Source organism: Lycorma delicatula, chromosome 10, assembly GCF_047948215.1.
Source record: "Lycorma delicatula isolate Av1 chromosome 10, ASM4794821v1, whole genome shotgun sequence".
In the NCBI taxonomy this organism is placed as follows: domain Eukaryota; kingdom Metazoa; phylum Arthropoda; class Insecta; order Hemiptera; family Fulgoridae; genus Lycorma; species Lycorma delicatula.
This window is the reverse complement of record NC_134464.1, coordinates 71,941,208-71,957,993: the sequence shown is the minus strand read 5'-3', so window position 1 is coordinate 71,957,993 and position 16,786 is coordinate 71,941,208. Positions and strand designations below refer to the sequence as shown.

Here is a 16,786-nt window from a genome sequence, read left to right as displayed (position 1 = left end):
TGCAAAAATTGGAAGAAGAGTGGGGGTATTTTGGATAAAATTTCAAATCTTTATTGGGGCACTTTAGCAAAAAAAATTTCTTACAAAAGTTGAAGCTTTTTTATAGAGATTAGAAATTATCAAAAAAATTTATTTAACATTCTCACCCCTCTCCAAAAATGACTATATATTTTTCTTTTTTATCTACACCTTGCATCAGAAAATGAGTTAATGGGATTTTATGCATATATATTTTCTACATCAATAGGCTTTCAAACCACTATAAGCATTTTTTTCCGTCCCACTTCTATGGTCTGAAATAACAAAAATTTTTTTTAATTTTTAAAAAAATTATTAATTTTATATTAATTTTAAATCCATCTTTCAAGTTACCCATTTCATTTAAAATTTAAAAATCCTTATTTTTTATAGTCCTTACTCTTTAGTATTTCTTGAAAAAAAAATCAAGTCAAAAATTTTGACCTCCTTTGAAAATTACAACTTTTTGTTATTAAGAAATTTTGTTTTAACTTTTAACTTTTTTTTTAAGAAACATAAATATTGTTTTTGCTTCATAGATTTAATATCACCATAAAATATTACCAACATCGGATTCAATATAGTCAGAAAATCTGATCTCAGCCTGACCAAAAATTTTATAATAGTGTTTTATCATATATTATAAGGATCTAAGAAATATTAAATTGGCATGATAAAGAACATCACTTAATTTTTCAGTGTTATGATTAACCTTTCTGGGAAATTCTGAAAACCACTGGGTTGGTCTAGTGGTGAATGCGTCTTCCCAAATAGGCTGATTTGGAAGTCGAGAGTTCCAGCGTTCAAGTCCTAGTAAAGTCAGTTATTTTTACACGGATTTGAATACTAGATCGTAGATCAAGGTGTTCTTTGGTGGTTGGATTTCAATTAACCACACATCTCAGGAATGGTCGAACTGAGATTGTACAAGACTACACTTCATTTACACTCTTACATATCATCCTCATTCATCCTCTGAAGTATTATCTGAACGGTAATTACCGGAGGTAACAGGAAAAAGAAAAGAAAGGATATTCTAGAAAACAGTAATATTGATCTGCTCAGTTATTGAAGTAATATATTTTAAATATTGTGTTAATAGAATAGAAGCTGGAAAAGTTTGATGTTGATGCAAAACTAATTGAATCGTATCACAACAAATTTAATAATAACTTTTCTTTTTTTACTCCCCTCCTTTAAATTAGCTTAAAAATATTAATAAAAAGCTTTTTAAGTACTAAATTCTATGTCTTGTATCTTTGGTTTTTTTAAGAGATAATAAGATATGATAATCTGAATAAAAAATAAAAAATAAATGAAATTTCATAAAATTTTCTTGAATTATTGAATTTTGCCATAGTTTTGCCTCATAGAATCTCAATAGATTCTATGAGGTAAAGATTAAAATTCTGATAATTGGACCAAAATTAATCACTTGAATCTAATTTAATTTTTTATACTGAATTACTGAAAAAAATAGTTTTTATAAGAAATTAAAAAAAAACACACAACTTACATCATTTATGTTTACACATTTGGTTTAGATACTAAGTTGGTTAGTTTAGTGGTCAACATTTAAATATATTAATTTATTTTTTTTTTATCTGATAAATGAATGTTTGTTTTAAATATGTTAAATTAATATTTTCAATCAGCTTTTGATACAAAAGTCTACCTAGATTTTCATTTGTTCATATTTCTTTATCATGGATAATTCATTCTTAATCATTCTAATTTTCATATTAATTAAGGAACATGATCAAAAATATATAATTCTATACATTCTATCACCAAAGTAATATTTCCATCCACATTTTATAATGGAATTAAAAAAGAAATCAAAAGAAATTTAGCTTCTAATATATTCTTTTTGATTGCTATCGCCTGTTGGATGGAGCATGTAATTTTACATTTTGTAGCAATATAGAGTACAATAATAATAAATGAACTACTTTTTATCAAAATTTGATAAATTCATCATTATATTTAGTCTAAATATATTGAAATTAACATTGTATACACTAAATAGTATGGAAAAAAACTGAATGGGGCTGTTTGGGCCTTGCAATCATCCCTGTACTTTTTACATGTTTTGATCTTTGTGCCCTTTCTAGTGTTGAAAATGTTCATACCAGGTGTTTTTGTTCTGGATTTTCTTGTTTAATTTTTATCTTATCTATGGTGCTTACTGGTGCATGGTCAGTTTCCTTCAGATCCTCTTTTATTTCTCTGATCCATCTGCATCCTGTCTTGGTGGTTTTCAAGTCGAGATTTCAAGTTGCATGGTGTCAGTGAAGGTTTCTAATTCTTTCTACACAACTTTGTTGGGCATAATCCACCACCGCCCGTCTTTCTGGTACTTGTTATTGATGCAGGTTCTTCTGATTCTTCTTTTGATTTTCTGCACTCTGTCTTTGATTGTTCGTTGAGGTGGAAGAGTGTTCCTGCTACATAAGTGGCTTCTGTTTTTATAACTGTGTTGTAGTGTTATTTTTGCGTTTATTGATAAGCATTTTTATTCTAAGTGTACCAGGTTAATTTTTGAGCTTAGCTAGTTTGTTTCTTCCTATTCGGATTGAGGTTTTTTTTTTAGGTTGTTTGTTACTATTTCTCCAAGGTATTTAGATTGGGTTACTATTTTGATTTTATTACAGTTTATGTTTACTTCTTTTAATCGTGTTGGTTTATGGGTCATTATTACTGTCTTTTCCAATGAAATTTTGAGGCCAATTTTATTTGCAATGTTTTGAAATTCTAATATCTGTGATTTAGCTTTGTCAATCTTGTTTGCTAGCAGTGCCAAGTTGTCAGTGAGACCAAGACTGTTTTGACTTTTTGGCCTATTTTTACTTTTGGGGAGCATTTTTTGAGCCATTCACTCATTGCAGTTTCTAAAACACAGTTGATAAATAGTGGTGAGAGTCTATCGCCTTGGTGCAGTCCTGTTTTCATCTCAAAAGATTCCAAAAACTCGCCTCTGAAAATTACCTTTGACTTAGTGTTTGTGAGGGTCAGTTTTATCACATTTATTAACTTGATATGTAGTCTGAGGTGTGTTAGAATTTCTACTAGGGATTCTCTGTGGATGCAATCATAAGTTTTCTTGAAATCTACAAATGTTATTATCATGTCCCTATTTCTTTTCCTGCTGTAATCCATTATTAGCTTGAGACTTATGATCTGGCCTGTACAACTCCTCCAGGGTCTGAAACTTCCCTGGTGTTCTCCTAGTTCTTTCCCACATTGTAGACCAATTATTTTGAGGATGATTCTTGAAAGAATTTTGTATGTTGTGTTTAGGAGTGACATTCTCCTGTAATTGTTAGGGTCTGTTTAGTCCCCTTTTTTGTGTAGCGGTGGATGAGAGCTGTCTTCCAGTATTCTGGTAGTTCTTCTTTGATCCAGGTGTTGGCTAGCTGTTTATAATGGGCAATTTTTGCTGATCTTCCTGCATGTTTCCTGATCTCTACAAAAGTCTGATCTTCTCCTGCTACTTTGTAATTCTTCATCTCACCCAGTGCTTGGTAGACATCCTTTAATGCAGGAGTGTTGATGTTTTCTGATGGTGTTGTTATTGGAGTGCTGGTGTTGAAGTTTAGTATTCTGTCGATTCTTCTCAATTTAGGAGTAGGAGTTTGTTGAAATATTTAGCTAGGATTTCCGTGTTGTCTTTATTGTTATGGGTTAGATTACAGTTTTCATTCTTTGTTAGTATGGTTGTGAGTGTATATTTTTGGAGCTGATTTTTCAACGTTTTGTAGTAGTCTCTTAACTGTGTTTTAGTGAATTCTTCTTCTATTGACTTAAGTGTGTCTTTATGGTGTCTTTTTATTCTCCTTAGGAGTTGGGTGGTTTCTTTTCTTTGTTTTACTAGATTTAGGAAGGATGTTTCTAATTTTTGGGATTGGTGAATAGCCATGCTTAATGTATTTTTCCACTGTTTCAACACATTTGCTGTTCCACCATTGATGTTTTTTTTGGAATTCTATTGCGGGTAATTCTTCTGCGTTTTGTTTAAGGTTGTTGACTAGATCTTCAAGTTTATTCATAATTGTTATTTTTTCAGTTGCTTTTAGGTAATTTTCATTCTTGATTAGCTGGATAAGGTCCACTTTTCTTTTAGTATAAGGGGCTTGGTTTTGTTCCTTTCTTTGGGAGTAAATTTAATTTTAATTTTGACTACATAGTGATCTGAGCCTGTGTATACTCCTCGGTGGCCTTTTACATTATAGATCTCCTTGTGATGGTGTTTGTCTGTGAAGACATGGTCTAGTTAACATTCTCCTTTAGTGTAGTCAGGGTGTTTTCAGGTTCAAAGCTCAACCAATCTGGAAAGCGGTATTTTCTCTTCAATTAATAAAAATTTAACATAAAGATCATGTTCTATTCTTAAATAAATCACCTCATGAATTTTTTTATAATAAATCAAAACTGGATCAAAAGTAAATGGAAAAAAAATTAATACACAAATCTATTATCATGATCATGATTGGTTTGAGATTCAAATTGCAAATTCTACTTCAATACGCTGAATAATACGCATATAACATGTTCAACCAATCGGGGTTTTTGTTTTAGAAACCAGATATTCCTGCGTTTAGATCCCCTCAAAAAAATAAATAAATAAAACATTTAAAATTAACTCAAAAAATCAGTTAAAAATGATTGACTACAATTAAAATCATGAAATCTAAGAGGTTTTATGAAAATATAAGAAAAACCACATCAAAGTAATAATTGTAATTGGTTTGTCCCTTATTATCATATCTGATTGTGGCTCATTATCGTACCCAATCATGTCCAATCTGACTATGTTTTTATATAAGTGTTTCAGGTTTACATTTGGATAAAAATAAAAGATTATGATCATCAGGGGGAGGAAATGACAAGACATTTATCACAAATTTTTCTTTCACTTATTATTTAATATATACAGCTAAATTTGTTGTTCTAAATTGTTAAATTCTTTCAAATTCAAGTTCTATATGTAAACAATCTATACTTGTACAATTTACTTCTGAATAATACATATTGGTCAGAAATCTCAATTAAGAATCTAATGCACTGATCACGATTGTCAAAGAGTAGGTCAAGATTTAGATGTATACTTTGTGTTAATGTGATGTGTTTTATCTGTAAAACTGAACCAAGAATAACCAAATTCAGCTGTCTAGTTTGTTGATCGGATTTTCAATAGACTGAATGATGTAATCTTAAAATGGATGAACTGTTGAAATGGCAATTAGAAACACAGTGTTTTTTCCTGGAGCATTCAGGTATATTTGGTAGCAACATATTCTTCTTTCGGCAACATTTATCTTTGCTTTTATAAAATTTCTATGATGGCATATTAGACAGGTGAACAGCATACATTTAGGATTAAATAATTATAAAAAAATTGATAATTATTTATATAACTGCACAATGTTTGATTCAATGCCACTTCAGTATCCATCAGAATGATGCGGTGCCATTAGCCTATGACATTAAAGTCTAGATGCAGAATTTTAAAGTAATTGGTTTAGCGTTGAACAAGAAGCCTTCTGGTAAACAAAGAACAGTACATCCACCTACAAACATTGATGCCCTAAGGGTTGCAATACTATGAAGTACCAAACTGTGTGCCTTAACAAATCCTTGCTAAGTTTTACTTGGCTTGTTGAACTCCAATGTTTGAAGGATTCTTCATCAGAATTTATACATGCATTCTTGTAAAATTTAAGTATGCAGATATTAGAATAAAGTTGATTATTGTACGACTTTTTTCCACTGGTTTTCAAATTTTATGAATTTAACAAAGATATTATTCATAGAATGCCAATGATAAATCACATTTCCAGTTAGACTGATATGTAAATAAACAAAACTTCCAGTATCGAGGCACTACCAACCTTAATGAAATACTTCAAGCGTTAATAGCATAAAACCTAAAACCTTATGGCATACAGTAAAACTCTCTGAAATAACTGATTGATATGTCTTTGAGGAGAATGATGGGACATCAGTAAATTTTTGTTTTTTTCAAATAGCGAAAAAAAAATCTGAAATAAATCCAGATATGTGGTTTCAACAAGATTGGACAATCAGTCTTGCAGGAAGACACTCAATGAATGTATTTAAATTATTGCTTATTCATAAACATTGCAATATTTCTTTGTAACTTTTTTTGTAGGGATATTTAAAGATTGAAGATAAAAACATTTTTGTCACTAAGTTACTGAATTTTCTATAATGTATTATGTTGTGTGATAGAAAACATAAACATTCAATTTGATGACCATGTGAATCGAAATGGTAGCCACCTACCCTTCAGGATGTAGTTTTAAAATCTAAAACATTTGAACATAGGTTAAATACTATTAAATAAACTACCAATTTGTAACAAAAGTCTTTTTTTTTTTAATGTATCGGTAATCAAATTATGAAATTTAAAAAAATTACCTCATTTATTGGCTCAAAATTCTTATTAGTTAAACCTTACATTTGTTTTAGACATATGAGCTTAAATATAGTCAGTCTTTTCTATTCATTTTCTTGAAATAGTTTTATTTTTAAGTCTGATTAAGATACACAATTCTAAATAGCAGCATGGACAGTATGAGCTGCATCATAGGTTTATTATATATTATTTTCCATATATTGCAGAAATTTATTTAAAACTGTTGTATACTTTCACATTCTATACCTATATAATGAATACGAGCACATTTTACTTCAGTATAATATACACTGGCAAAAAATTTAAATGTAATTCCATAATATGACAGTCATTTAGGTTGAATACATCACCTACTAGGTAAAAATCAAAATATATTTTCAGTAAACATTATGTTCTAATTACATAAAAAACAGATTAATCCTTTCTTAATTGTTCATTAGGTCCAATAATTCTTGAGTGTTATTGAATTAATCATTTACACTAAATTTATCGAAAACAATTTTTATTATTATAATTTACTTAAAATAAAGCCAACATGACCTATGGACAACATGACCTATGTAGAAGACTTATTAGTATTATTGTTTATTTAGTTCTGAAAAAATTTTGAAAATATATTGTATTTAATCTTTTTTTTCCAATTAGTATACATGTACATTTTACTTAGGGATGTTACATACATACTTGTTGGAAATATTTCCAATGCTTTCTTTATTTTGGATTAAAAAAAATCTTGTGTACTGATCAAATCCACCATTTGGTCGAAGCAAGTCTTCAAATCTACGTCAAGAATCTAGATATACGTTATTTCAAGATTTCAGTGTTAAAAAACAAAGCTAATCCAATCCACTGGATTGTATATTGAAACCTCAGTTAGTTAAATAATATAATTTTACTAATGCACATTAAAGCAGTGATTAACTCAGTGTTGAATCGATATTTGAACACTTATTGGATTTTGATGTATTATCATAGCTGATCATTCCTAAATATTTTTTTTTTTTTTAATAATTTTTGTTTCATAATTAAATTAAGATATAATAGCTTATGTGGTTAATTTTATTTGGACGTAGATCGTACATAAATTTAATATTTTTTTCACTTAATACTAAAACCTTGTTGCTTAAATTTGAATGAAATTGTTCAATTATTTTTTTTATATTCTACTGGAAAATAATATTTTCACACATATTTTAATTGGATTATACTCCAGAAATTAATCCAGTAGAAGATTTAATTCCAAACTTCGTTGCCTGGATCTTGAAACTCATTTTGATTGAACTCAATACCAAATACTGGTCAATATCCAAATTTTTATTGTGGAATTATATTACATTATAATTATAAATGAAAATGAAGATAATCCAAATTCAACTGTCTGGATTTTATTTACAAACTTGGATTTACTGAATGACCTATGATATACTACATCAGAATAGTAACTTGTAATTGGTTACCTCTTACTAGATGCATGTGCTTTACCAAAGCCAGTCATTTCTAATCATTTTTGGAAAAAAAAATCAAATACAAAACTAACTTTAACTTTGAAATATAAATTGAGACACTAGAGGTACTGATCATGACAGCCATTTGGTTGAAACGTATATTGACGCGTAAGGTGAATTTAAAATATGGACAGTAATTTAAAATAATAATATCTGTTGTAATAAACATGTTATACACTATAAAATAAGTACTAGTTAAGTAAATAATTATACAAAATAAAAGATAGGTAGTAAAATTCTAAAGGATGGAAAAGCTAAAACAGAGAGATCAAAAGCGCATTAGCCCGAACAAGGAGAGCTTTAATATAAAAAAGATTATTTTCACAATTCCTTACATCTTTTTTTTATCAATCGAACATTTAAATATACTTTTTTTTCTTGGAATTAATTATTCATATATAATGATTTATTAAATTGATAATATTTAAAAAAAATAAAACTGGATTTTATGGTGTATTAGAATTTTACCAGTAAATGTAGCATTATTAAATGTTCATCAATAAATAAGTCATTTGTTTATTTTTTAAAACTATAAAAGCGTTGTACTGGTATATCATTAAAAAAAAATCCCTGATTATGAAAAAAAGGTCAGGTTTTATTTATAGAATAACACCTGGTTTTATTAAGCAAATAAAAATTCATTACTACTTAGTTTTCATAAATTCTTAAAAGTGTGATTTTTCTCAGAATAAGTATTGGGAAAACTTCTTTAACCGTTAAAAATAAATGAATTGAAACCATTTTTAACTGATTTCCTGACCCAGAAAATCTATAATAATAACATAAAAAACAAAAAATAAAACAAAAAATTTTAAAAAATATGCAGAAAAGGATTCATGTTCCTTTCCCTGGAAGAATTATCACTTTAGTTGTCAGCAACAGTTTTCTGGAAACTATTGTATTCTTTGTGCAACAAGACAAGTACCATTATCGCTAGTGTATATCTATATAGAGTGAGAGAGATCACTATTGAGTAGAGGCAAGATATAATCAAGTTGTTTCTTGTTAGAAGAAATACATTAATTCACTTCTACTAGCCATCTCGGTTTTTCCTTACAGCTTTGATACATATGAATTTCAATAATTCTCTCTGAGAGTAATGATGTTCATTACTCAGTCCCTATAGTGTACAGTGTAAAGATGTCAGTTGTGGAACTGAACATCTTATGCACTTTGGTAGACTATACCTGTGTGCAATTGTATTTTTGGCTCTACGAAAAAACTAGAAGAAAACATATCATTCCTCACTTCCCTTAATAATCCTGGCTTGAGGTGCTTGTTATTTAGAGAATGACTATGACTTTGAAACACAAGAAACTTGGGTTTCTTGTAATGGTCATTGGATATTTAGCTGCAGTTTAGGAGTTGCAATGTGGCATTTTATTTATTAAAAAAGTCTGTCAAATTAGGAGTATCATTTTAAAAAGCAGTAATTTAAACGAAAAGGATACACTTGGACATTTCTCACCTGGACAAAAGTGAGGAATATTAGGAGGTAAAAACAAGCGCTTATCTACATAATTACAAAATTATCTCCTTATGGTGTGTTTTAAACGTTTGCCTACCATCATGTAATAACAGAAGCAAAAGCTAGCCAACATTTCATGCATCATATTCACATCATCTTGTAGATTATTGTACGGATAGTATTGTGAATTAAGATACAGGTATACGTTTACCAACTTGATATATCAAAATTAGTTGAAGCCTTTGTGGCATTATCATTTGTATCGATCTGTAAATAGAATTTCACATATCTTAGTTTCTTTGTTTGCAGACACATTTTTACCATCTAAGAATGTATGATGACGTGATTTCATTTATATTCTTTGTATTAACTGAAAAATATATTATATTCTTCAGTGACTCGATTATTTTGAAACCGGATGGAATGCTTAGCGTAAATTCATGCTATCCGTAACGTGATCCGTTTGTATAGGAGCCTCATATAAGGTTGCATTTGTTTTGATGTTTGCCATCTTGCTGGAAGTGTACTTTGAGGAATATCTTAAGCAGCTGTGGGAGTTCTTGAAGAAAGTGCAAATGGACCTCTGAATTTAAGTGTCCAGGTAATATGAACGGTCCAAGCAGCTGATTCCGCAAGGCTGTTAAATAGGTATTGAAAATTGTTTTCCACCTTTTCATGGGATTTACTTCTGCCCGTGTATGCTCATAATGTAAGTTGCTGACACCATCACGGGTGAAATTTGCATCGTTGGTAAAAAAAACATGCTTTGAGGGTTGTCAATTTGTATTTCACCAGTAGAATTCAAAGCGGAAGCGGACTGTCTCTTGGTTGTAGATGTTTAACTGGCTGTATGATAAGGATAAAACTTGTTTTGTTTAAGTACTGGCCAAGCCATCGAATGTGAACTCTGACCTACTTAGAAAGATGTCGTGTACTGACACCTGGACTATATCACTAATAATTTCATCAATAACAGCTTTGTGTTGGACAGATTGTTCATAACTGGTACGAATACTAGATAGTGAACCTGTTCCCTGAAGATTACAAAAAGTCATGCTAATTGTTTTGGGATCTGGAATCCTGCCATTAAAACGTATTTCGTATTTTACGGCAGTAGCTGTAGCATTGCCATTACACACATCAAAAATGAATGTCATATCAGCATATTCCTCTGTTGTAATTAAGTACAGCATTAATTCAATGGCAAACCATTCATACTCAATCTAAAATTCACATAAAACCTTTGCTAACTTCGGCACAGTTCACAGTACCCGATATATTTATATGTACCTTACAGAATGATTTAAACACTAATACAGTGTTTCACATCATTTATCAGCTGTTGTTTTACTACCAACTTTGAAATAATAATTTTTCAAATAATGTATTGAATATCTGTCAATATCAAAAAAAATTATTATCCATGTAATTTTTATTTATTTATTTTTATTTCACAATTGTTATGTTGTTTTTTTAATTTTTTTTTAAAACAATTCTTAACAGTAAATTTTGATTTAAAAATTTTTCACATCACCAAATAAGAACTCTTCATTAAGTACTCTTCTGAAAATGTAGTGTACTGTTTCTAATAAAATTTGAATATTTCTAACTTTTCTTTGTTTTATTCAATTTATCTTACAGAATCTTGTTCAGAATTAATATCTCTACAAGTTTTGTTTTCATTTTATGTATTTATTATCCATTTAAAAAAGTTATTATATGTCAGACATAAAAACAGGCGTTTTTACCCCAATTTATTGAGGTAAATCCCCTGATGAAGTGACAAGATCAAAAATTAATTTACAAGATAAGGATTGTTATATTGCTTAAAATAACTTATTGATTTTTTAAAATGTTTCCTCGTTTTATTATTTAATATTATTCCAAATGTACTTGTAGTAATTAAAAATAAAAAATTGGTCATAATAAAAAGATTAAATTCATTTCAAAAATACCTATAATAATCAGTATTATTATAGGTATTATACCTATACCTATCAAATCAGGTACCTACCTGATTTGTGGCACAAGATTTAAGCAGGTGTTGCTTCCATTACTCAAGACATGCTGGTTAAAGTATAGATTTGCAACACATTGCGAAATGTGCTCACATTGAACACTTGAGGGGGAAAACTGTAAGAATTACTCTTTTTTATTTGTGATTCATTAACTTAAGTCAAAGTTAAAAATATATTAAATAGCTTCAAAACTCTGACATTATTTTTTTTGTATTCACTATATTTTATTTTTTAAATATCGGTCAACAGGATTCATATTACGGGTACTAAACAGACATTTGGCAATCCAATGAAAACTTGTTCTTATTTTTTGCGAAAGGCCCAAGAGATGGCATTATACTTAGACGGTAATATACAAAGTGATTCAGGAGAAAAGGAAAATAATTTTGGAACTGATACTGGAGCTTCAAATTAGGAAAAAATTCATACAATATTTATCCAAAAATTCTTTATTATCGAGGTACGACTAGTGAAATTTCGCCTGGATTTCAGTTCCCCTGGTGAAATGAACTCATACTGAAATTTTTAAGGGATACTCATTGCATAAGGGGTAAACATGATGGATTCTTATGTTTTTTGATCTGAAAAATTGAATAAAACAGGTCCCAGAACTTATCTTCGGTAGTTTCCATGATATAGTAATTCAAACCTAAAAAAACGTGTTTATTGTCACTAAAACATTCTGTTTTATGTTGGGTTTCATGAAAACTATGGAAGATGGGACCTGCTTTATTCAATTTTTCAATAAAACAATTTATGTACTGAGTGATTCAAGAAGAATTTAATAAACTTTAAGGATATGCTTTACTAGTAAAAATAAAGAAGAAAGTTCAAATAAACTTAGGTTTGGAAACACTTATTTTAATAACGATACACTAACAAATTGTTTCCGAACCTAGGTTTAAATGAACTTTCTTCCTTATTTTCACCAATAGAACATGTCCTAAAAAATTTATTACATTTTTATTGTGTCACTGTACACAAAAATAGAAATATTTTTGAATTCAAGGCAACATAAAAGTTAAAAAATTTAAGTGGTCTTTTTACTTGTAGCAATTTATATCTAGAAAACATGCAATCTTGGTTGCCTGTCTGATGACAGGCAGGCAATTGGAGTCTGGCGAAATAGGGGGGTGGACCCGGGGAATCATCTGTGTGGGCGGATGGCTTTTTCTGCTAAGAAGTGAGTTTCTGCAGTGGTTATTTAGACTGAGTTCTGTTACTACGATGGGTACTATGCACAGATATTCCTCCGATAGTTGATGCTTTTTAGGCAGCAAGGTGGGAAGAGAGTCAAACAATGCAAGGATTGTCAGTAGGGATGCAACTTTCATAAAGGGTAAGCCCAGATGAGTTGTGGTCGGCAGACCAATGGTGCTTGAGCATCCTTCTCTCCCATCTCATGGTTCATGCTGTAAATTGAAAAGGGACAGTTGCTCCCATGTCTGTGGTTATGAGCGGGGTAGCAGCTGGGCATGCATATCCAGATGGCAAGCTCTACCTACCCTCTAACTCACCTGTTCTATTCAGGTAGGGAAACCTGTGGTGTTAGACGCGTATAAAATAGAGCTGGGCCTGATGTCTCTTGTATGCAGTTGTCAGGCTTTTTCTTCAGTTAAGTGAGCGTGCACAGGGGATGTTAGGAAGAACAGATCATGTGCATGTAGACCGGCGAGTATATGACATCCCGGGAGTGTGGTGGGGAGCTTGTGAGTCCTGCGACACCGCTGCTGACTGCGTACACCTACTAGTATTCCGAGTTGCCCAGGGACCCAATATGGGTAGGCTACTCGATGTAGAATGCTGTTAAATCAATAAATATAAAAGCCGTTGTGAAAAAAAATAGTGTTGGGGAAGTTTCATAGATGCCACTGAGTGTTGTTCCATTCCCCACAGTTCTGGTCGGAAGAGGGTTGTCCCTTGGTGGATGCAGGAACTTTATTGAGTTGAAGTGTCTGTTCTCTGTTTGTGGAGATCTTCTCAATATGAAGGTGACCCTTAACGGTGTGCAGATTTGGGTTCTCTATACAAGGAACTCAGATGTTAATATTATCATTACGTAAGACAGGCCAAACATGTCATTCCTGGTGTTCCTTTGTGCAGGAGCAAGGTAACAAAGACCCATGGGATGTTGTTTACCGGATATTATGCTACAAGTGAAAGAAGAACATTTTTAAGTCTGTTCTCTCAACCTGGTGAGTATAATCTCAGATAAAACTGAGATTTTATGTCGTTCACTATTGAATTATTTGCTGTCAGATGATGATTTAGCGGTTGAGACTGCATATCATTCTCATGTTCGGAATGATGCAGCCTCTTTTCGTGTGGATATTTTGTCTTCAGAAGTTATTGAGGCTGAGTTGAGTGATGGAACATACGATAAACCGTCGTTTAGTGTGTACCTTGAGATAAACCCTCTAATTTTCTTCAACCAATGTGGTTTCAGCCTAGGTAGATTGGCTATTGATCGTGTAGTTATCTTGGAATCTGTTTTTCAAAATTCCTTCCTACTTCGCTTGGTTGTATTTTTTGGTATGCAAAAAGTGTACTACATGGCTTGGATGAGAGAAATGCTAAATAAACTTCTGAATGTGGTATGCAAGGAAATCTCCCAGCATTTATCAGGGGGTTTCCTCAGCAGTTGGTCTGTTCAGGTTCAAGTTGGAACGACATTATCTGAAAGTTTCATTTTAGAAAACGGAGTAACTCAGGGAAGTGTCCTAACTGTTACCTTATTTGCAATTGTCATAAATAGTATAACAAACTGCGTGTGAAAACCTCTTATGTGTTATTAATTTCTTAATATACGTAACATCTAGAACTTAAGCTACTAGTGCTCCAAAATAGAATAGCCCATTTAGAATCGTGGCATAAGACAACTGGACTCACATTTTCTCCAGAGAAAACAAAATTCATCTGCTTTTTGCACTTGAGAGAAGATACTGACCCTCAAAGTGTTTTTACATAGTGAACCAGTTGAAGCATGCACACAGCTTAGATTTTTAGGTATGTGATTTGACCAGTGACAAACGTGGGTTACACATTTAAAGGAACTAAAGGTTATAATGTTTAAAAATGTTAAACGTGCTTAGAGTTTTATCTAATACTTGATGGGGAGCTGATTGAGTATGCATGTTTTGCTTCTACAGAGCTTTAGTTCGTTGCCTCTTGGACTACGGCTGAGTGAATTATTCTTCCACTTAGTCCACTGCTCTTAGAATACTAGATGCAGTCTATCATTCATTCATCCGTCTTAGTACAGGTGCATTTTGTTCAAGCCCTATGGTACTGATGGAAAGTGGTTAGCAATCATTCTCGAATAGCCAGAATCAAAACATCTGCACTTACGTAGCTTATATTAAAGCACAACAAAATCCTCCTACCTTTGATGCAGTGTTCTCTAACCAACGTTTGATTCGATACCAAAAACAGTCAATATCTGCTGCTCAACTAGGCATCAGAGCTCACCACCTTTTCTCAGCCCAAAATATAAAATTATCTCCAGTCCTTTCTGTTGCTCCATGTTATTACTGCCGCCTTGGTGGGCTCCTCTCGTAAATTACTGCTTTTGTCTCTCAGTATGATAAAAAGAATACAAATCCAGATATTTTATAAAACAATTTTTATAATATTGTAAATAGTGTGAATCCTGATGCTGCAGTTTATACAGACGGCTCTAGAAACGTTAATTCTATTGGTTGTGCTTTTGTGGTTGGCAGCAGAACATACATGTTTCGCCTTTTCAGGATCACCAGTATTTTCGTTGCAGAACTGTATGCCATTAATAAGGCCTTACATATAATTAGCCTAAAATTTTGACATGTTTTTGTTTGCTCAGATTCCATGAGTGCCTTACAGCCGATTATTGATGTATTCTCCAGATACCCTGCTGCCTGTGAGATTCAGTGTATTTCACAAATGAATCACTATAATGCAACAGTTAGAAATACAACAATATGGGTGGATCCTCACCCATATTGGGATTAGAGACATTGAGCATGCTGGTGGTGCGGTAAAATAGGTTTGTTTCCAACCTCCTTTCAGCAATCTCTTCGCTTCGAACAAGCTTGCCTGTTTTTTAAAGAGGATAGTTCATGGTGAGTGCAAAGTGAGTGGGATGCTAATTTTAACAATAAACTTCATCCGGTCAAGAACACAGTGTCATTGTATAGCTCCTCATGCAGAAATAACCGTCAAGAGGACATTATTCTTTGCTGTTTGTGAATAGGGCATACTAGGCTCATTCATGGATATTTGATGATGCAGACAGATGCACCTGCTTGTGAATGCTGTGACCGTCAACTAACAGTGCACCGCATCCTTGTGAATTGTGTCTGTTTTGTGGTATTGCTTCAGAAGTTTAACCTAGGGGGTAACATGAAACTATTCTATTCTAGGTTTTTTGCAAACTATTCTTGGGGATAATGAAATGTTATTATCTTATGTTTTATTGTTTCTTAGAGCGGTTTTGTTTGTATCAAAATATTTGAATTACTGTAGTGTGTTTCAGCTTTTCATGCTAATTGTACAGCAGATTATAACTTTATTATTTAAATTGATGAATAAAATGTGATATATCTTTCTTTGTATAATACAACAAAAATATTGTGTCTGGGTGATGATAATGCGGAAGCGTTTTTGTTCAGAAAAACAAAAAAAAGGAACACATTGCCTAGACTGCAGTATCTACCTAAGGTCACACAACCAATTACCATAAACCCTGATTGTTCTAAAATATTCTGGCTTTCCTATTTCTTTTTAAAAAAGACAAAATTGTACAATAACAAATAACATTTTTTGGAACTTTACTTATTACTGACAAGGAGAAAAGATTACACAGATCTTTTCAATTCTAATTTTAACATTATCAAAAAAATCCAGTTAGAAATAAAAGTACTGTAATCTGCAAATGTTTTGTAGATGATTTTCTGTTCATAAATTCATACACTCTCACTTCCAATAAGATCTAGATGTAAAATTCCGTGAATTGAAAATGAATGTTTTAAAAATGATGTTTTATTCAAACAAGTTAATGTATTGAGATAACTAAAACCATAAATATCGTGTTATAAATATAATTGTTAGTATGTAAGAAATTACAAACTGGGATTACACTCTAAAACCCAATATGGTTGTTTTAGTTTCTTTCATCTATATCCAGCTGAAACAAATAAAAGAAAATTAATTCAACACCATCTGCTGAACTATAAAATTTATTTTGCAATCTGTTAGAGTTGTTATAATCTCAAAAATAAATAAAAATTACATGTGATAGAAGAAAAATATTGGATACAATTTATTATATTTTATGTATTTTTTTCTTCTTCAATCCTTAAAA

At 31.3% G+C, this 16,786-nt stretch overlaps 1 protein-coding gene across 1 annotated transcript in view; it reads left to right on the top strand.

Annotated features, from left to right (window-relative positions):
• Positions 1-16,786, top strand: part of LOC142331484 (cytochrome P450 4C1-like) — a 39,185-nt gene that overhangs the window by 9,251 nt on the left and 13,148 nt on the right. The gene's annotated exons all lie outside the window — the stretch shown is intronic.